Source organism: Leopardus geoffroyi, chromosome B1, assembly GCF_018350155.1.
Source record: "Leopardus geoffroyi isolate Oge1 chromosome B1, O.geoffroyi_Oge1_pat1.0, whole genome shotgun sequence".
Taxonomy (NCBI): Eukaryota; Metazoa; Chordata; class Mammalia; order Carnivora; family Felidae; genus Leopardus; species Leopardus geoffroyi.
The window spans coordinates 88,750,522-88,772,535 of record NC_059327.1 but is presented as its reverse complement, the minus strand read 5'-3'; the positions used below and the strand labels follow the sequence as shown (position 1 = coordinate 88,772,535).

The following is a 22,014-nucleotide window of genomic DNA, read 5'->3' as shown; positions in this document are numbered from 1 at the left end:
AATGAGATTGCACAGTAAGCATATTGGCAATATTATTTCTGTGTTATAAGGAACTTTTTTTTTTACCTAAGAATCTAATCAAAACGACTCTTTTTGGGGGGAGCTAAATTTTTAAAAGGTATCTCTTATACTCACAGAATTTCAAATAACACCAATATGATAAAGATACCATTACCAACCTAAAAATTATATTAGCAAAGCTTTCTGGAAAAATCAATTTATAAAGTTTCAATTACTAAAACCAGAGATGGAATATACTAAGTTCTATCTCATCTAATTATGAGCCTTGATTTAAGAGCAGATGTAATATATTGATGGCAAGTAGCAAGTAAGAAGTAAAATGAACCAGGGAATGCTCGGGTGACCACTAAGCCTTGAAAGAAACATTTCATCAGGCTCATAACTCTTCCCTTATATATACTTGAAATATGCACCATCTCCTAACTTTGGATAATCATGGAAATCAATATTACAATCCACTGAAGATCCACCTGAGTTTCCTACATATAAATATGATGAATTAAAAAATGTATAGTTAGGCTCATTAGGAGTTCAGTTCAAGCATTCAGAACGAAGTTTTTAAAGCTTCATAATGTCATGACTCAAAAAAGGAAAAAAAAAATCTTCTTGGTATTTCTATGTATAAAAACCTGACTGGGTCACACAAAGTTCAGGTAATAAAAAAACATGTAAGTACAATGCCCCAACAAGCTAGAGAAATCGACCTACTGTTTCTACCACCATGTTTAAGTTTGAGGAAAGGCCATTCCTGCCAAAAAAGCCAAACTCTCCCCCACTTCATTGCACTACCTAGTTCACTTTCATTTTTCACTCTTTTGCCACCTCAGAACACGAACTAGATAGTTAGTGTTCCCTTGGGTGTCTGGTGCTTCTCTTGAAGGTGAAAACTCTAGCCTGTTCCGTGCCCCTGCCCAGCCTTTTACAGTCCCAACAGCTAAATATTCCATACAAAGTCCTGTTGGAATCCCCTCTGGGATGCTTCATTTGCTGCTGTGCTTCTCCCTGGGCTTGGCAATTGTAAAATACTGTTAATGGGTATTTTTAGGCATAAAAACACAACTTATTCCATGGGATACTGTACTACTTTAGACACAATGTAGACTTTCTCCTGCAATAAATATGACAGTTGACCAAAATTTACTTTATTTACAAATTCTTGTTCTATTTCTTCCGAAGTTTGGCCAAAATCGATGTTAAATAGATACTTAGTTTTCCACAGTGTGGAACTATTGATGGGAAGCTTATGATTGGAACTTTCTAGATGTAAATTGACCTTGAAAACATGCTTTTAGAATTGAAATATAGACTCTTATACTAAACTTTTCAAATTCTAGTTACAGTATTTTTTTCCACTCCTGGTACAATCAGCCTTAGCTGATATCTCAAACTTCCAGAATTCATGTAGATTACCTGAAATCAAAGATCCAATAACATTTCCATACCTTCTTTTCTGAGCTAAAAAGTTGTTAAATACCTATGACTCCCGAAAAAATTACTTATAGGTCATAAAGTTACTGGCTAGTCATATTATAAAATGCAGTGCTTATTGTTTAGGGTTCTCCAGAGTAAGTAAACCTGTATTTGTACAGCCTATTGGTTCTGATTTCTCTTTCTCTTTCTGTCTGTTTCTGTCTATAGATGAGAGATAATAATAATAATAATAAATAATAATAATAATAAATAATTGGTTCACACTTTATTTGAGGCTGACACGTCCCAAGATCTGCAGAGTTAACTGGCCAACCAAAAAGCCAGTGGTGTAGTTCCAGTCAGATGTCTGGCAGGCTCAAGATTCAGGAAGAGCTAAAATTTCAGTTTCAGTGGAAAGGCAGGAAAAAGCCACTGTCACAGCTTAAAGGAAGTCATGAAAGAAGATTTCTTTCTTATTTGGGTAGGGTCTTATTTTGTTCTGTTCAGGGCTTCAAATAATTGGATAGGTTCCACACACAGTAGGGAGAAAGATCTTTTTAACTCTGTCTACAAATTTAAATGTTAATCTCATCTGAAAACAATCTCAAAGAAACACCTAGATAATGATAATGTTTGACCAAATATCTAGGTACTCTGTGACCCTGTCAAGGTGTTACACGCCTGGATGTGTATATGTGTGTATGTGTATATGTACACATAATGATGATTATCTAACACTACAGGAAGAAATGTGCATAGCAATCTCAAAGTAATTTTCATTGCATTAAATAATTGGCCATTTCTTTTCTATTTGAAGTTCTGTTGTATTTTTAAAATATGAAACAAATTTAAAAAGCATATTTATATGTCAGAATGCTTCTTTTTACATAGAGAAAAGCACCTATGTTTCAGGTTAAATAAAATTGATTGATAGTTGAAAATATAAAAATAGGTGAATTTATACTAAAATATTTGAGCTTTTTTCACCATTTAAAAAGTATTATTGTTTTTGCTAAGCGAAATGTGGCATTTAAAAGTAGGTAGCAAAAAATAAAACATAAAAATTGGTAAATTCATTTGATGCTGTTATTTGATTCATGGAGTTTTATAAATTTCTAAATCATTTTCAGAACCAAATCTTCTGCCCAACATTACTGCACAATTTTTCAAAAGACAAACCATTTAATGAAAAGTCTGTAATTTTATTAATGCAAACACACGACAAATGCCATGGATTTAAATGTAAATCAAAAGTACATATTAACACATTAAGATGCTAGAGATGATTGCTATTATTTCATTTCTTAATACTTAATATTGGATTTTTTGATATCATATAAAACTTGGTTCATTTTAAATCTGTGATCATAAATACAGTACAGAAAGACAAAGTACTTTCAGAATACATACTTTAGGTGTGTTGAAGACTCTTTCCTTGCCCCCTTTTGATTCACTTTGCATCCTTCTCTATCCGGCAAGGACCAAAACCTGAAAAAACAAAAACAGTTGTAAATGTCTTTTTTCAGGATTTGGGGCAGAAGCAAAGCTGCTTTTGAACCTATGTTACAAAAGAATGCATAGAGTTGGAGCAAAAGTCACAGCGCTGCATTCTATAGAGTAGCCCCACCACGTACCCCTCAGGCTTGGAGGCTTCAGGAGGTTTTGAGAGAATTCTGGCGGCATAGAAATAGGGACATGCTCACAAAGTGCACTAAAAGAAGTTTCAGACTTCCCTATTTTTTTTCTCTTGTAAATAAATATTTTACTTAGAAAAATTTTAGATTTCCAGAGAATAAAACAAAACCTCATATAGATTATTTAAGTAGCAAAGGTGATGCAGAGGGTTCCTAATGACCCACAACTATTTTCTCCTACTGTTAATATAGTATATTAATATAAAAAATTTGTTACAACTAATAAACAAATATCCACCTATTATTATTAAGTAAAGTTCATATTTTATTCAGATTTCCTTACTTTGTGCTGGTATCCTTTTTTCTTTTAGTTTATTTATTTATTTATTTATTTAGAGAGTGAGAAAAAAAAGAGCAGGGGGAGGGAAGGGGAAGAGAGAGAGGAAGAAACAGAACCCCAACCAGTCTCCATGCTGTCAGTGCAGAGCCCGATACAGGGCTCAATCCTACAAAACGTGAGATCAGGACCTGAGCTGAGATCAAGACTTGGATGCTTTACCTATCAACCACACAGGTGTCCTTGTACTAATATCCTTTTTCTGTTTGAAGATCCTGTGCAGGATCCCACATTACTTTTAGTTGTCACATATCCTTAGGCTCTTCTTGATTGCCACAGTCTCTCAGACTTCCCTTGTTTTCGATGGCCTTGAGTTTTGAGGAATACTGGTCAAGTACTTGGCAGAATGTCTCTTTACTGAAGTTTATCTGATGTTTTTCTCATGATTAAACTTCACGTGGCTTTTTGTCAGTTGGAGTACAGTAGGAATAGAACGTTTGCAAATACCATAAAATTTAAGGAACATGAAGCCTAATTTATGTAAAATAGTGAATTTTCACTTGAAATTTCAAACTATAGATGGGCTAAAGTTTGAGTAAAGAGATTGAATAAGCAATCAAATCCTCTTACCACAGGAAAGCCCAGAGTCAGAAAGTCTATCAATCACTAAAAAATAATGAAGGCCAAACATTTTAAACTCTTCTGAAAAATTAAACACTTCCAAACTCGTTTTACAAGGCCAGCATTACCCTGATATCAAAACCAGATGAGGATACTACAAAGAAGGAATATTATAGGTCAATATCCATCATAAGCATCATTGCAAAAATTCTTAACAAAATAATAGCAAACTGAATTCAATATTACATTAAAAGGATCATGCATCATGATCAAGTAGAATTTATTCCAGGGATTCAAAGTTGTTTCAACATCCACAAATCAATCTATGTGATACACTACATGAACAAAATGAAAGATAAGAATTATATAATTTTATCAATAGATACAGAAAAAGCATTTGGCAAAACACACATCCTTTAATGATAAAAATTCACAATTAACTGGATAAAGAGGGAACATATCTCAAGATAATAAAGGCCATATACAATATGACCATAGTTAACATTATATTCAAAGGCAGAAACCTTTTTCTCTAAGATCAGGAACAAGACAAGGATATCCACCTTTGCTGCTTTTGTTCAACGTAGTATTGGAAGTCCTAGCCAGAGTGATCAGGATAAAAAAATAAATAAATAATAAAAAGAAAAGAAAAGAGAAGAAAAGAAAAGAAATAAAAGTCCTCCAAATTGGAAAGGGAGAAGTAAAATTTCTCTCTTAGTAAATGATATGTATTGTATAGAAAAATTTCTGAAGACTCCACCAAAAAAAAAAATGCTAGAACAAATTCATTAAAGTTGTAAGATACAAAAATCAATATAAAAAATCAGTTGTACTTTTGTACACTAACAAGGAACTCTGAGAAGTAGATATTAAGAAAGCAACTTCAAATAAAATTTCATCAAAAATAAAATATTTAGATTGCTGAGTAGTATTCCACTAAATATATATACCACATCTTCTTTGTCCTTTCATCAGTTGATGGACATTAGGGCTCTTTCCATAATTTGGCTATTGTTGATAGTGCTTCTATAAACATAGAATGAAATCTTGCTATTTGCAACAACATGGGTAGAGCTGGAGGGTATTATGCTAAGTGATAAAAGTCAGTCAGAGAAAGAAAGACATGTTTTCACTCATATGTGGAAGTTGAGAAACTTAACAGAAGATCATGAGGGGGAATGAAAAGAAAAAAATAGTAACAAACAGAGAGGGAAGCAAACCATAAGAGACTCTTAAATACAGAGAATAAACTGAGGGTTAATGGGGGTGGGGGGTGGGGAAAATAGATGATGGGCATTGAGGAGTGCACTTACTGGGATCAGCACTGGGCGTTGTATGTAAGTGATGAATCACAGGAATCTCCTCCTGAAGCCAAGAGCACACTCTATACACTGCATGTTAGCTAACATGACAATAAATTACATTAAAAAATAAACAAACAAACATTAAAAAAAAGAAATTAAAGAAGTAAAATATTTAGAAATAGCCCATGAACTGAAAGATCTATATACAGAATTCTATAATACATTTATAAAATCAATTGGAGAAGACACAAATAAAGACACATGGAAAGATATTCCATGATCATGGATTGATAGAATTAACACTGTTAAAATATCCATATTAATCGAAGCAATTTACATATTCAATGCAATCTCTAACGAACTCCAAATGAGTTTTTCACAGAAATAGAAAAACAATCCTGAAATTTGTCTGGAACCACAAAAGACCCCAAATAACCAAAACAATCTTGAGAGAAACAAAGCTAGAGTCATCACATGTCCTGATTTCAAATTATAATACAAAGTCATAGTAAACAAACACTATGATGTTTGGCATAAAAACAGATATATACTTCAATGAAACAAAATCAAGAGCCCAGAAATAATCCCATCTATATATGGTCAATTAATTTATTATAAAAGAATGAAGAATAAACAATAGGGAAGGTATAATCTCTTCAATAAACAGTATTGACAAAACCAAACAGCCCCATGAAAAAGAATGAAACTGGACCCCTATCTTACCCAATAACCAAAATCAACTCAAAATAGATTAAACACTTAAATTTAAGACCTGAAACTGTAAAACGCCTAGAAGAAAACAGCGGTGGAAAGATCTTTCACATCATTCTTAACAATGATTTTTTTGGATGTGATACTGCAAACAATCGCAGTAAAATCAAAAACAAAGTGACGCAACATCAAACTAAAAACTTCTTTTTTTTTTTTTTTTAATTTTTTTTTCAACGTTTATTTATTTTGGGGACAGAGAGAGACAGAGCATGAACGGGGGAGGGGCAGAGAGAGAGGGAGACACAGAATCGGAAATAGGCTCCAGGCTCTGAGCCATCAGCCCAGAGCCGACGCGGGGCTCGAACTCACGGACCGCGAGATCGTGACCTGGCTGAAGTCAGACGCTTAACCGACTGCGCCACCCAGGCGCCCCCAAAATAAAAACTTCTGAACAACAAGGGGAACCATGAACAAAATGAAAAGGCAGTCTAACACATAGAAGAAAATATCTGCAAATCAAATATCAGATAAGGGGTTAATATCCAAAACATATAAAGAACTCATACAACTCAACAGCAAACAAAAACAAAAAATACAATCTGATTTAAAATTGGGCTGAAGAATTGAATAGACATATTTGCAAAGATGACATACAAATGGCAATCAGGTACTTAAAAAGTAATCACTAATTATCAACACAAATCAAAACCTTAATGAGATAACACCCATTACAATAGTTATCATGAAAAAAAAAGGTAAAAGTGTTGGCATAGCTATAGAGAGAAGGGAACCCTCATGCACCATTGGTGGGAATGTAAATTGGTACAACTTCTATGGAAAACAATACAGATCTTCCTCAGAAAAATTAAAAGAACACCATATCATCCAGTATCCTACTTTAAGTATATATACTTGAATTATATGTATATTTTACATACATAAAATATATGATGGAATATTACCCATAAAAAGAATGAAATCTTGTCATTTGCAATGACATGGATAGAGCTGGAAACTATTATGCTAAGTGAAGTAAGTTACTCAGAAAAAGACAAATACCATGTGATTTCACTCATATGTGGAATTTAAGAAACAAAACAACAAAGAGAAAACAAAAAGAGAAAGAGATGCAAACCAAGAAATAGACTTTTAACTATAGAGAACAAATTGGTGGTTACTAGAGGGGGAGGGGGAGGGGGAGGGATGGGTAAAATAGGTGATGGGGATTAAGGAGGGCCTTTGTTGTGATGAGCACCAGGTGTTGTATGGCAGTTTTAAATCACTATAAGTTTCACCTGAAACTTATACTGTAGGTTAACTAACTGGACTTTAAATAAAACTTAAGAAAAAATAAAATAGAATAATGATATGTCTGTTCTCCCATGTTCACTGAAGCATTAATGACAATAGTCAAGATATGGATACAAACCCTCTGTCAATGGATAAATGAATGTATGAAGAAAATGTGTGTCATATGATATGTAGAATTATCCAACCTTGAGAACATGGAAACTCTGGCATTTGCAACAATATAAATGGATCTTGAGGGCATTATGCCAAGTGAAATAACCCAAAGAGAGAAAGATCAATACTGCATACTTCATGGTATCACCTATAGGTACAATCTGAAAGAAGAAGAACATGGGGGAGGAGGAGGAAGAAGCAGAAGAGGAGGAAGAGGAGAAGGAGAAGAAAGAAAGAAAGAAAGAAAGAAAGAAAGAAAGAAAGAAAGAAAGAAAGAAAAGGAAGAAAAAAGAACGAACAAAAGAAAGAAAAAAAAAGAAAAGAAAAAGAAGAAAAAGAGGAGGAGGAGGAGGAAGAGGAAGAAGGAGGTCATCATCATCAAACTCACAGAAACAGAGAGTAAAGAGTAGAAAGCTGATTGCCAGGATCTGGGGCTTCAGGAGACAGGGACAGGTTGGTAAAGAGTACAAACTCTCAGTTATAAGATAAATAAGGTCTGAAGGGTGCCCGAGTGGCTCAGTTGGTTAGGCATCCTACTCTTGATTTCAGCTTAGGTCAAGGTTGTAAGATCAAGACCTGCTTCAGACTCCACACTTGACGTCCAACCTACTTGGGATTCCCTCTCTCCATTTTCCTCTGCCTCTCCTTTGCTAGCACTCTTGTTTTCTCTCTCTCTTAAAAAAAAGATAAATAAGGTCTGAGAATCTAATGTAAAATATGATGACTATAGTTGATAAAATTGTATTATATAATTGGAATTAACTAAGAGAGTAGACCTTAAATGTTCTCACAAAAAAGTATATATATATATATATATATATATATATATATATATATACCTTTATGTATACACGTTTATATATATTGTGATAGATATGTTAAAAATGAGGTATATCTGTTTCCTTATAGATTTCTAAAAATGTAATAGCTTGTGAAAACATATACATAATTTTGTATGTAAAATGATACATTACCATTTTGTTTCATTCATGTATTTGTGCGATAACATTATTCAGTCCTCTATTTTCCACATTTTTGTTTTCCTAACACATATAAATAAGTTATGTTATTCTATATTAATTTTAAAATAAAATAACAGTTACCAGAATTTTAGTAAAAACAAAGAAGAAAACTGTAGAGACATGGAACATTTAAACATGGGACATTTAAAATAATTTCTTTTTTTTTAATTTTTTTTAACGTTTATTTATTTTTGAGACAGAGAGAGACAGAGCATGAACGGGGGGAGGGTCAGAAAGACAGGGAGACACAGTATCGGAAACAGGCTCCAGGCTCTGAGTGGTCAGCACAGAGCCTGATGCTGGGCATGAACTCACGGACCGTGAGATCATGACCTGAGCCGAAGTCGGACGCTTAACCGACTGAGCCACCCAGGCGCCCCTAAAATTTCTTAACTGCATCATCTCTGAAGCACCAATTAAGAAATACATACTTTGCTTCTTCTGCTGCTGCTGCTCTGATGTTTTTATTTAGTAAAGGTTCTGGGAGACAAATTTCTAAGTCTTTCTATAATTGACGATGTCTTTATTTTACCCACATAGTGGATATGATTTACCTGGGAATGCAATTCTGGTTTCAAAATAATTTTCCTCTCAAATTTTTAAAGCTTTGTTTAATTTTTTTCTTTACTATTATTTATGTCATTACATTAAAAATAATTACTATTATTATTAATCTTAAGGTATCTGGAAATACTCACTTTCCATTAATTTAGAGATATTCTAGATATTTCCCTCAGAAGGTATTTTTCTTTCCATTTTGACTATTTTTATTTTTTAAATACTTTTTTATTTTATTTTTAAGCTTATTTTTTTTATTTTTGAGAGAGAGAGAGAAAGAGAGTGAGCACAAGTGGGGGAGAGGCAAAGAGTGAGGGAAGGAGAAAATCTCAAGCAGGCTCCAAAGTGTCAGCACAGAGCCCAACTTGGGGCTTGATCTCACAAACCATGAGACCTGAACCTGAGTTGAAATCAAGAGTCAGACACTTAACCGACTGAGCCAACTGGGAACCCCTAAATACTTTTGTTTTTTTAATGAAAAATGTTGAATATTAATTAAGAAATTAGAAATCTTATCAGATATTAATGAAATTTGGTTTTATTTCCCCCCCCCAAAAGACACAACACTGTGTATCTGGAATTAAAGGAAGTTAAAATCAGATTGATGTACATCACTAAAAAGAAGAGACTTATTTTAACTTTAAAGAATTACTTCAATTAAAGGTGTTGAAGTGGACATTCCTATTTTACACAGCAAAACAATATGTGACATGGAATCAGTAATGGTAATAATTTCAGGGGATAATGAAGTCAAAGATTGGTGTGTAATTTAATACATAACATTGTGTCTGAATAAAATAATGTACTATGAATATTTATAAATGAAATTATTTACCTATAGAACTTGGCTTTTGAAATTGTACAACATATGGAAGCAAACTTGAACATGATAATTAAATCATATTTTTCTGTTTGGATTATGTGTGGCTAGAAAGAGAAATTCCTGGTTATGGAGAAATGTATGAACAATGCTAAGTAATGTGAAATAAAATACTGTTTTAGGGGAGAAGCCAAGATGGCAGAACAGCATGGAAGTTTTTTGTGTGTCTCGCGTCCATGAAATACAGCCAGACCAACACTAAACCATCCTACACACCTAGAAAACTGATTGGAAAATTAACACAACATTCTACACAACCTGAACCACAGAATTCAGCAGGTACGTGGCATGGAAAGGTGAACTGCGGGAGCAAGAAGCCACGGGAAGGGAGTGCTTTTGCAGGCAGAAAGAGGATGGAGATGGGGGCGGGGGTAATATGGGAAAAGCACCCCTCCCCAAAAGCAGCTGGAGAGAAAGTGGAAGATTGGAAACAGCCGCAGGGACTAAACTAAAAAGGGAGAAAGGAGAAAGGAGAGCGTTTAAATTCCATTAAGACTGTAAACAAGGGGAGTGCAAAGGCTGCAACTCCACAGGTCCATACCTGGTGGTGCTCTGGTGGGAAGGGTGAATTCCCAGAACAGAATGGGGTCCAGGAGGTTCTCAGGCCACACAGAGAAAAGCGGTTCCACTGCTGGAAGGACATTTGGTAGAGACTGTTGAAGGCGCCTGGTCACAGCAGACCCCAGAGAATAGCTACATTCGCTGGTGCTGGAACAGGGTCATTAAAGGTGAAGCCTGGTGCCAGATGTGTGTTGTGATTTTCCATAATCCCTGAAAAGCTGCTGCTACATTGTCTCACGAACTTTTTCTGGGGTGGGCTGGCACCTGGCCGCAGTCTCGGGGCACCAGCAGCAGCAGAGTCCAACAAGCGTTCCAGGGTGCAGCCGATATTCAGCCATTGCTCAGTGAGATCCTCCCACAGAAGGGTGGAATGGGTCAAAGCTGCAGTACTTCAGAAGAAAGGAGCCGGGAAAAACAGCCGAATCTGAGACAGGACCCAGGAGAGAGGTTCTTCCCGGGACCTGGACTCGGACAGTGAAAAAGTGGGGAGTGGTTGAAAGCTGAAGATGGAAGACGGGTGTGCGATTGCTGATGAGGAGAACAGAGTTCTCATGCTGCAGACTGGGTAGCTGGGTGGTGCCATTTTCACTGCTCCTGCACATGCGCATATGCAGCTATGAACACGGCAACACTCCGACCCAGTAGACTGGCAGCGGCATCTAGTGGAGAACGGAGCCATTGCACTGATCCCTGCCCAGCTGGGCAAACCTCGCTCTTCAAGAACACAAGTCTCACCCCTTGCTTAGTTTGTGGACTATAGAGCGCTTCATAGTCTGGCTTCTATGGGAAAACAAAGTAATTCCAGTATATTTCAATCTGTTAGCAGATCCATCTTCTCATTTTTTTTTTTTTTGTTTTCACTTCTTTTTCTTGAATACAGAAAGAGAAAAAAATCATTTTTATTTTCAGTTTTTATTAAATATGTTTTTCTTTATTTTTTTTACTATATTTTTCACTTTTGTGTAAATGTTTTCAAATTCTATCTTACTTCCATCATTTTATTTTAGTCTACCTCAGTGTATTCACCTTTTCAAATTTTCAAACAATTTCCTTTTTCTTTTTTTTTCTCATTTTTGCTTCCTTTGTTTTTCTTGAATGCAAAAAGAGAAAAACTTCATTTTTACTTTCAATTTATAATAAAAATATTTTTCTTTAATTTTTTACTATGTTTTTTTCCTTTTATGTAAATTTTTTCAAATTCTATTTTACTTCCATCATTTTATTTTTAGTCTACTACAGTCTATTCACTTTTTCAAGTTTTCAAAAGATTTCCTTTTTTTTCTCTTTTTCTCTTTTTCGTTTCTTTTCTTTTTCTTGAATACAGAAAAAGAAAAAAACTCATATTTATTTTTAATTTTTATTAAAAATATTTTTCTTTAATTTTTTCCACTATATTCTTTATTTTGTGTATACTTTTTCAAACTCTATTTTACTTCCATCATCTCAATGTAGTCTACTTCAGTGTATTCATTTTTTCAAATTCTCAAACGATTTCCTTTTTTTTTCTCCCCCACCCTTTTGTTTTTCTAATCTGTCAAACCACTTTCAACACCCAGACCAAAACACACCTAGGATCTAGCATCATTTATTCAATTTTTTGGAGTGTGTGTGTTTTTAATTTCTTAATTTTAATATTTTTTAGATTTTAATTTATTTTAATTTTAATTTTTCTACCTCATTAATTCCTTTTCTCCCTTCAAAATGACAAAATGAAGGAATTCACCCCAAAATAAATAGCACGAAGAAACAAGAGCCAGGGATTTAACTAACACAGATACAAGCAAGATGTCTGAACCAGAATTTAGAATCATGATACTAAGAATACTTGCAGGAGTCGAAAATAGATTAGAATCCCTTTATGCAGAGATAAAAGAAGTAAAAACTAGTCAGAATGAAATTAAAATGTTATAACTGAGCTGCAATCGCAGATGGATGTCACGGCAGCAAAGATGGATGAGGCAGAGCAGAGAATTATGATATAGAGGACAAACATATAGACAATAATGAAGCAGAAAAATAGACATGAAGGCAAAAGAGCACTGTATAAGAATTAGAGAAATCAGTGACTCATGAAAAGAAACAACATTAGAATCATAGGGGTCCCAGAAGAGGAAGAGAGAGAAATAGACGTAGAAGGGTTATGTGAGCAAATCATAGAGGCAAACTTCCCTAACTTGGGAAAAGACACAGACATCAAAATCCAGGGAGCACAGAGGACTCCCATTCGATTCAACAAAAACCAACCTTCAACAAGGCATATCATAGTCAAATTCACAAAATACTCAGGCAAGGGGAGAATCATGAAAGCAGCAAGGGAACAAAAGTCCCTAACTTACAAGGGAAGACAGATCAGGTTTATACGAGACCTATCCACAGAAACTTGGCAGGCCAGAAAGGAGTGGCAGGATATATTCAGTGTGCTGAATCAGAAAAATATGCAGCCAAGTATTCTTTACCCAGCAAGGCTGTCATTCAAAATAGAAGGAGAGATAAAAGGTTCCCCAGACAAACAAAAATTAAAGGAATTTTGACCACTAAGCCGGCCCTGCAAGAAATTTTAAGGGGGACTCTCTGAGAGGAGAAAAGATGAAAAATATATATATATATATAAAACAACAAAGGTTAGAAGGATGAGAGAACATCACCAGAAATTCCAACTCTACAAGCACCATAATGGCAATAAATTCATATCTTTCAGTACTCACTCCAAACATCAATGAACTCAATGCTCCAATCAAAAGACATAGAGTACCAGAATGGATAAAAAAAAAAGTTCCATTTATATGCTGTTTACAAGAGACAAACTCTAGACCTAAAGACACCTTCAGATTAAAAATAAGGGGGTGGAGAACCATCTATCATGCTAATGGTCAACAAAGGAAAGCTGGAGTAGCCATACTTATATCAGACACTCTAGACTTTAAAATAAAGACTGTATCAAGAGATGCAGAAGGGAATTATATCATAATCAAGGGGTCTATCCACCAAGAAGACCTAACAATTGTAAACATTTATGTGCCAAATGTGTCAGTACCCAAATATATGAATCAATGAATCACAAACATAAAGAAACTCATTGATAGTAATACCATAGTAGTAGGAGACTTCAACACCCCACTCACAACAATGGACAGATCATCTAAACAGAAAATCAACAAGGAAACAATGGCTCTGAATGACCCATTGGACCAGATGGACTTCACAGATATATTCAGAACATTTCATCCTAAAGCTCCAGAATATACATTCTTCTCCAGTGCACATGGAATGTTCTCCAGAATAGACCATATACTGGGACACAAATCAGACCTAAGTAAGTACAAAAAGATTGAGATCATACAATGCATATTTTCAGACCACAGCATATGATACTTGAAATCAACCACAAGAAAAAAATTGGAAAGGTAATAAATACTTGGAGACTGAAGACCATTCTACTGAAGAATGAATGGGCTAACCAAGCAGTTAAAGAGGATATTAAAAAGTTCATGGAAGCCAATGAAAATAATGACACCACAACCCAAAACCTCTGGGACGCAGCAAAGATGGTCATAAGAGGAAAGTATATAGCAATCCAGGCTGTCCTAAAGAAGGAAGAAAGATCTCAGATACACAACCTAACCTTACGCCTTAAGGAGCTGGAAAAAGAACAGCAAATAAAACCCAAAACCAGCAGAAGAAAGGGAATAATAAAGATTAGGACAGAAATTAATGCTATTGAAACCAAAAAAATACAAAAAACAACAACAACAAAAAAAAAAAACCAGTAGAACAGATCAATGAAACCAGAATCTGGTTCTTTGAAAGAATTAACAAAATAGATACACCACTAGCCAGTTTGATCAAAAAGAAGAAGAAAAGGACCCAATAAGTAAAATCAAGAATGAAAGAGGAGAGATTACAACCAACACAGCAGAAATAAAAACAATAATAAGAGAATATTATAAGCAATTATATGCCAATAAAAAGGGCAATCTGGGAGTAACGGAAAAATTCCTAGAAACATATACACTACCAACACTGAAACAGGGAGACATAAAAAATTTGAACAGACCCATAACCAGTAAGGAAATTGAATTCGTAATCAAAAATCTGTCAAAATTCAAGAGTCCAGGGCCAGATGGCTTCGCAGGGGAATTCTACCAAACATTTAAGGAAGAGTTAACACCTATTCTCTTGAAGGTGTTCCAAAACATAGAAATGGAAGGAAAATTTCCAAACTCTTTCTATGAAGCCAGCATTACCTTGATTCCAAAACCAGATAGAGACCCCACTAAAAAGGAGAACTATAGACCAATTTCCCTGATGAACACGGATGCAAAAATCCTCAGCAAGATATTAGCCAACCAGATCCAACAATATATTAAATGAATTATTCACCATGACCAAGTGGGATTTATACCTGGGATGCAGGGCTGGTTCAATATCTGCAAAACAATCAATGTGATTCATCACATCAATATAAGAAAGGACAAGAACCATATGATCCTCTCAATAGATGCAGAGAAGCCATTTGACAAAACACAGCATTGTTTCTTGATAAAAACCCTCAAGAAGGTGGGGATAGAAGGATCATACCTCAAGATCATAAAAACTATATATGAAAGACCCTATGTTGACACATCCTCAATGGGGAAAAACTGAGAGCTTTCCCCCTAAGATCAGGAAAAAGACAGGCATGTCCACTCTCCCCACTGTTATTCAAGGTAATATTGGAAATCTTAGCCTCTGCCATCAGACAACACAAAGAAATAAAAGGCATCCAAATCGGCCAGGAGGAGGTCAGACTTTCACTCTTTGCAGGTGACGTGATACTTTACATGGAAAACCCAAAATATTCCACCCAAAAACTGCTAGAACTGATTCATGAATTCAGGAGAGTTGTAGGATATAAAATAAATGCACAGAAATTGGTTGCATTCCTATACACCAACAATGAAGTGACAGAAAGAGAAATCAAGGAATCGATCCTATTTCTAGTTGCACAAAAACCATAAGACACCTGGGAGTAAATCTAACCAAAGAGGTGAAAAATCTATATGCTGAAAACTATAGAAAGCTTATGAAACAAATTGTAGAAGACACAAAAAAATGGAAAAAGATTTAATGCTCCTGGATAGGAAGAACAAATATTCTTAAAATGTCAATACTACCCAAAGCAATCAACATATTAAATGCAATCCCTATCAAAATAACACCAGCATTCTTCACAGAGCTAGAACAAATAATCCTAAAATTTGTATGGAACCAGAAAAGACCCTGAATAGCCAAAGCAATCTTGAAAAAGAAAACCAAAGCAGGAGGCCTCACATTCCCAGACTTCAAGCTGTACTACAAAGCTGTAATCATCAAGACAGTATGGTACTGGCACAAGAACAGACACTCAGGTCAATGGAACAGAATAGAGAACCCAGAAATGGACCCACAAACGTATGACCAACTAATCTTTGACAAAGCAGGAAAGACTATCCAATGGAATAAAGACAGTCTCTTCAGCAAGTGGTGCTGGGAAAACTGGACAGTGACATGCAGAAGAAAGAACCTGGACCCTTTTTTTATACCAAACACAAAAATAAACTCAAAATGAATGAAAGACTTCCGGAGTCCAGCTCCAGCAGGTCCAGGGGTTTCCTAAGGATGAACGGCGTTGGCGAAAAAGTGAAAATAAAACAAAACTAAAATAAAAATAAAAATAAAATACTAAAATAAAAAGGTAACATAAAAAACTAAAATAAAAATGGACTCAGACAACAGCAGTGTGTTGAACTGGCCAATTTATTGCAGTAAACGTGGCATTATACATGCCAGTGATTTTTTTTTTGTAACATACATCATCTATGTTTTTTTAACATTACCCAATTTTAAAATTGTTCCTTTGTATAATCACCCAATAAGGAATAACATGATTGCTTTGTCATAACATTCCCTCCTGCCCTTTGCTTATTGATTAATTTCTTTTATTGTTTTTATTATGTATCTATGTTTATAATTTATAAAGTATTTGCTTTGCTGTTTTCACGAAAGGTCATTTATCTCTCAACACCTCAAGTGGAACAGTTACAGGGACATGACCTCTTAGTTGTTTCCCTGACCCATTCGTGGTTTTGAAGAACAAAAGTGTTCACCTGGATCCGAGGTGCCTGGAAGGGGGCCAAGAGGGCCTTAGAAACCCATGCCTTATACATTCTCAGAGAGACAATGCACCTAGGAACCAATGAACCATCCTGTACTTTAACCGACTAGGTTCAATCATCATCTGGAATGCCTCCGCGGGGCCAGGTGGGCCTAGGGGTCAGAATGACCTGTGTCCATAGATACACTCCTTAGTTACCGGAGTGGGGCTTTCGGATCCATATGTCTCTCCTTCGTTGGCCGCTTTTGCTGGCAAATGCATGAGGCTGTCCTTCCTGCAAGTAGAGGAGTCTCCATAGGGAATGGCAAGGACTAAACGTAAGGCCACACAATTTCTTGCGGAACCTTATTTTCTTCCCTAATTGTTCTTTTCCCAGGGGGCCTGCCGAGGGCAATTCCCCAACAGACAATACCCCACGTACTTTTAAGGCCAAATTACCTAAAAGTGGGAGTACAAGAAGCTTCACTGTTGGTGGACCACCCTGCAGTCACCAATCCGTCCACAGCCCGGGCCCTGCCACTCAGACTGGGTAGCTCGCCTTCCAGCAAAAGACCTAAATGTAAGACAGGAAGCCATCAAAATCCTTGAGGAGAAAGCAGACGAAAACCTCTGTGTTCTTGGCCACAGCAACTTCTTACTCAACATGTCTCCAGAGGCAAGGGAAACAAAAGCAAAAATGAACTACTGGGACCTCATCAAAATAAAAACCTTCTCCACAGCAAAGGAAACAATCAACAAAACTAAAAGGCAACTGACAGAATGGGAGAAGATATTTTGCAAATGACATATCAGATAAAGGGTTAGTATCCAAAATCTATAAAGAACTTATCAAACTAAACACCCAAAACACAAATAATCCATTGAAGAAATGGGCAAAAGACATGAATAGACACTTCTCCTAGGAAGACATCCAGATGGCCAACCGACACATGAAAAAACACTCAACATCACTCATCATCAGGGAAATACAAATCAAAACCACAATGAGATACCACCTTACACTTGTCAGAATGGCTAACATGAACAACTCAGGCAACAACAGATGTTGGCAAGGATGTGGAGAAAGAGGATCTCTTTTGCACTGCTGGTGGGAATGCAAGCTGGTGTAGCCACTCTGGAAAACAGTATGGAAGTTCTTCAAAAAATTAAAAATAGAACTACCTTAAGACCCAGGAATAGATACCTAAATGTTGTTAACTGATTCTCCCAGTTAACAAATCGCTGCAAGGAGGCATGCAGGAAGACATTCTCTCCAATTCTGCACATTACCCAGGACTGCTCTGACACCTTGAAGAATGGTTGTTTGGGGAATGTCAGGAGATAAAACTATTTTAGTGATCCATGGTGTCCTCCTGTTCACTGACTGGACGTTTCCTTTAGAATGGTCTCTTCAACAAAGGAAGCACAAGAAGGATACCCTATGACTGTCACAGCTGGAAAACTATTTGGGAAGTATAACTAGGTTTCCAATTTGACATTAGAAAGAAGAATGGGCAATACTGCAGTAGGTAGTGGAGGTGGTCCTGGTGCAGGTGAAGCCATGAAGAGTTAGGGTGATTTCATTGGTGACCACACCTGGAAGCATCCGCTGTCATTTAGCTCTGTTTCCATATGTTAATATCTTCACAAACATGTTTATCTGTGTATATGTCAATATCTTCGCAGATACAAGGTTATGTGTACATATACCAATACCTTCATAAATATAAGTCTCATGTGTACACCCCCCTACATACAGTTCATGCCTTCCCTTTAAGACTAACATAACTTCAAACCCACTCCATAACAGTTAATTGTTTACAGAAAGCATATTAGGGAAATAACTGTTGTATAGATAGGTCAAGAGATGAGGTTGGTGTTTCATATAAGAGTAATTTGGAATGCAATATGAGCAAAATTGAGATATGATTGAATAAATAAACTAGAACATAAATCACTGAGCTTATTCAGGGATAATATTTCAATTTCCAACCTATCCCAACACTGAGTTTATATGAATCCAACCATTAAAAAGGTCACTTACTGTTGACCAGAATGAATTTCAGCCTCCCAAAGCTACCCATTACATAAAAATAGTTTTATACTAAAGAGAAGAGATACTTTTATAGAGTGAAATAACCATAAAATGAATGAAGGTATTTCAAGGATGTTAGATATTTGTGAAGCAGTTATTTATAAAAATATTCCATTAGGAATAAAGATCAAATTTTTTCTATAGAAAATAATGATGAGATTTAATATTGGAGGTGTCAGCTATGAAGACCACAGGGTTATTGTGAGAAATAACATTTAACCTTTCTCTTGTGGCTGATGGAGGCCAATGCAGTATTTTATTATCAACATTGGCAGGTGATTTATTACCACTGTTTCTACTCCAGTAAAGCCACATTAGGCTGTGCTCAATGTATCATTTGTTATCTTCAACCCCCCTGCACACTCTGCATGCATAATCTCTTTGTTCTAGCAAATTTTAAACATAGAAGAGTAAATATTTAAGTAATTATTCCAGATTCGTCAGAAACTATGGAAGTAAGATCAACTAGCTAAATAGATTATGCCAGACAATGTCTGACGTAATCATAAAGTTCTGGCTTCAGGAAGAGTGATGGTTATACATCTGAAACATCAGCTATGCATAATGGTGCATTAGTGTAGATACAGCAGTGACAGAGAATAAATCACGGGCACACTTTTAGATGGGAATAAAATTTTGTGGAATAAATTCAGGTCAGGTAGCTTTCAACAGTTTCTGTTTTCAGACCTTACTACCTAAAAAATCAAATTGAAATAGTGTGGCAGATACACTGAAAATGGTTTCCCTATCTTTCAACTAGTTTGACTATTGGGCATTATTGTGGAAGGAAATTTAGGAATATCAAAATAGTTCTATTTTCTAATATTAATGAATATTAGAATCTTTGCAAATATAATTTTTGTTTTAGTAAAATATGGTTAATAATCACCACTCTTAAATCAAGAATGAACTTGTTTCCATAACGTTTCCTTTCAGCCAATGATCATAAATATTAACTGAATTTACAAAGTATTGGAGGAAGATTTTTCTCTGAGTGGAGATTTATTCTGTGAGAAGGGTTCTGATTACCTTAATTCCTAGCGTCTCTCTCTTTATTCATTCTATCCATGGGAGTTGGAGTAATTTATATGATTGGTATATTTGGAAATAATCAACCAGGCATCTTTCATAGTCTCTGTCTTTATCTTGGCAGTAAGCAAGTCTACAGATATAATCCATTCTCTGCTATTTCTTCAGGGGTAGGTCTACTCTATGCCATTGTGACTGGGTTGGTAACTACCAGTTATGGTATATGATATTAAGAATCTGATTATTGGTTGTTGTTTTTTATCTGAGAATTTGTATTTTCTTCCAAGTTTTTATTAAATTCCAGTTAGTTAACATAGAGTGTAATATTAGTTTCAGGCATAGGATTTAGAGATTTGACACTTACATGTAATACCCAGTGCTCATCACAAGTGTTCTCCTTAATACCTGTCACCTATTTAAACCATCCCTCCACCCACCTCCACTCTGGTAATCATCAATTTGTTCTCTATAGTCAGAGTTTGTTTCTTGGTCTTCATCTATTCTCATCCCCACCATGGTCGTTTGTTTTGTTTCTTAAATTCCACATATGAGTGGAATCATATGGTATTTGTCTTTGTCTGACTGACTTATTTTATTTAGCATAATACCCTCTAGCTCCATCCATGTCATTTCAAATGGCAACATTTCATTCTTTTAATGTCTGAGTAATATTCCATTGTGTATGGAATCCCTTCAAATCAGTATTTTTGTATCCCTGGGTAAATACCTAGTAGTGAAATTGCTGTGTAATAGGGTAGTTCTATGTCTAACTTTTTGAGGAACCTCCATACTATTTTCCAGAGTGGTGGCACCAATTTCCATTGCCACCAAAAATGTAAAAGTGTTCCCCTTTCTCTGCATCCTTGCCTATACCTGTTGTATCTGGTGTGGTTGGTTAAGTTTAGCCATTCTGACTGGTGTGAGGTGGTATCTCATTGTGATTTGGATTTGTATTTCCCTGTTGATGAGTGATGTTGAGCATCTTTTCATATCTCTGTTGGCCATCTGTATGTCTTCTTTGGGAAAAAAATGTCTATTCTTCTGCCCATTTTTTAGTTGTATTATGTGTATTTTGGGTGTTGAGTTTTATAAGTTCTTTATAGATTTTGGATACTAATCCTTTATCAGATACGTCATTTGCAAATATATTATCCCATTCTATACATTGCCTTTTAGTTTTGTTGATTGTTTCCTTCACTATGCAGAAGATTTTTATTTTGATGAAGTCCCAATAGTTTATGTTTGCTTTTGTTTTCCTTACCTAAGAAGACACGTTCAATACAAGTTTGCTACAGCCAATATCAAAGAGATTGCTGCCTGCATTCTCCTTTAGGATTTTAATGGTTTCCTGTTTCACATTTAAGCCTTTCATTCATTTTGAATGTATTTTTGTGGGTGGTGTATGAAAGTGGTCCAGTTTCATTCTTAGGCATATTACTGTCCACTTTTTCCAACACCATTTGTTGAAAAGATTCTTTTTTTTTCCCATTGGATATTCTTTTCTGCTTTGTAAGATTAGTTGACCTAATAGTTGTGGGTTCATTTATGGGTTTTCTTTTTTTATTTTCTTTTTCTTTTTTTTTAAAGAGGAACATTGGGAGTTTGTTTTAAATGTTTTTATTTATTTTTAAGAAAGAAAGACAGGGCGTGAGCAGGGGAGGGGCAGAGAGAGGGAGACACATAATCCAAAGTAGGCTCCAGGCTCTGAGTTGTCAGTGCAGAGCCCAACGTGGGGCTCAATCCCACAAACTGTGAGATATGACCTGAGGTGAAATCAGAAGCTTAACCGACTGAGCCACCCAGTCACCCCCATTTCTGGGTTTTTTATTCTGTTCCATTGATCTATGTGTCTGCTTATGTGCCAGTACCATACGGTCTTGATCTTGACAGTTTTGTAATATAACTTGAAGTCTGGTATTGTGATGCCTTCAGCTTTGCTTTTCTTTTTCAAGATTGCTTTGGCTGTTAGGCTCTTTTGTAATTCCATACAAATTTTAGAATTGTTTGTTTTAGCTCTATGAAAAATGCCAGTGGTATTTTGATAGGGATTGAATTACATGTGTAGATTGCTTTGGGTGGTATAGACATTTTAACAGTATTTGTTCTTTTACTCCATGAGCATGGAATGTTTTTCCATTTCTTTATGTCATCCTCAATTTCTTTCAGCAGTGCTCTATAGTTTCCAGAGTACAGATCTTTTACCTCTTTGGTTAGATATATTCTTAGGTATTTTATGATTTTGATGCAATTATAAA

The 22,014-nt window shown here is 35.5% G+C and overlaps 1 pseudogene; it reads right to left on the bottom strand.

Moving 5' to 3' along the window:
• Nucleotides 1-11,108: 11,108 nt before the first annotated feature.
• LOC123596404 overlaps nt 11,109-22,014 on the bottom strand; it is a 49,789-nt pseudogene continuing 38,883 nt past the window's right edge.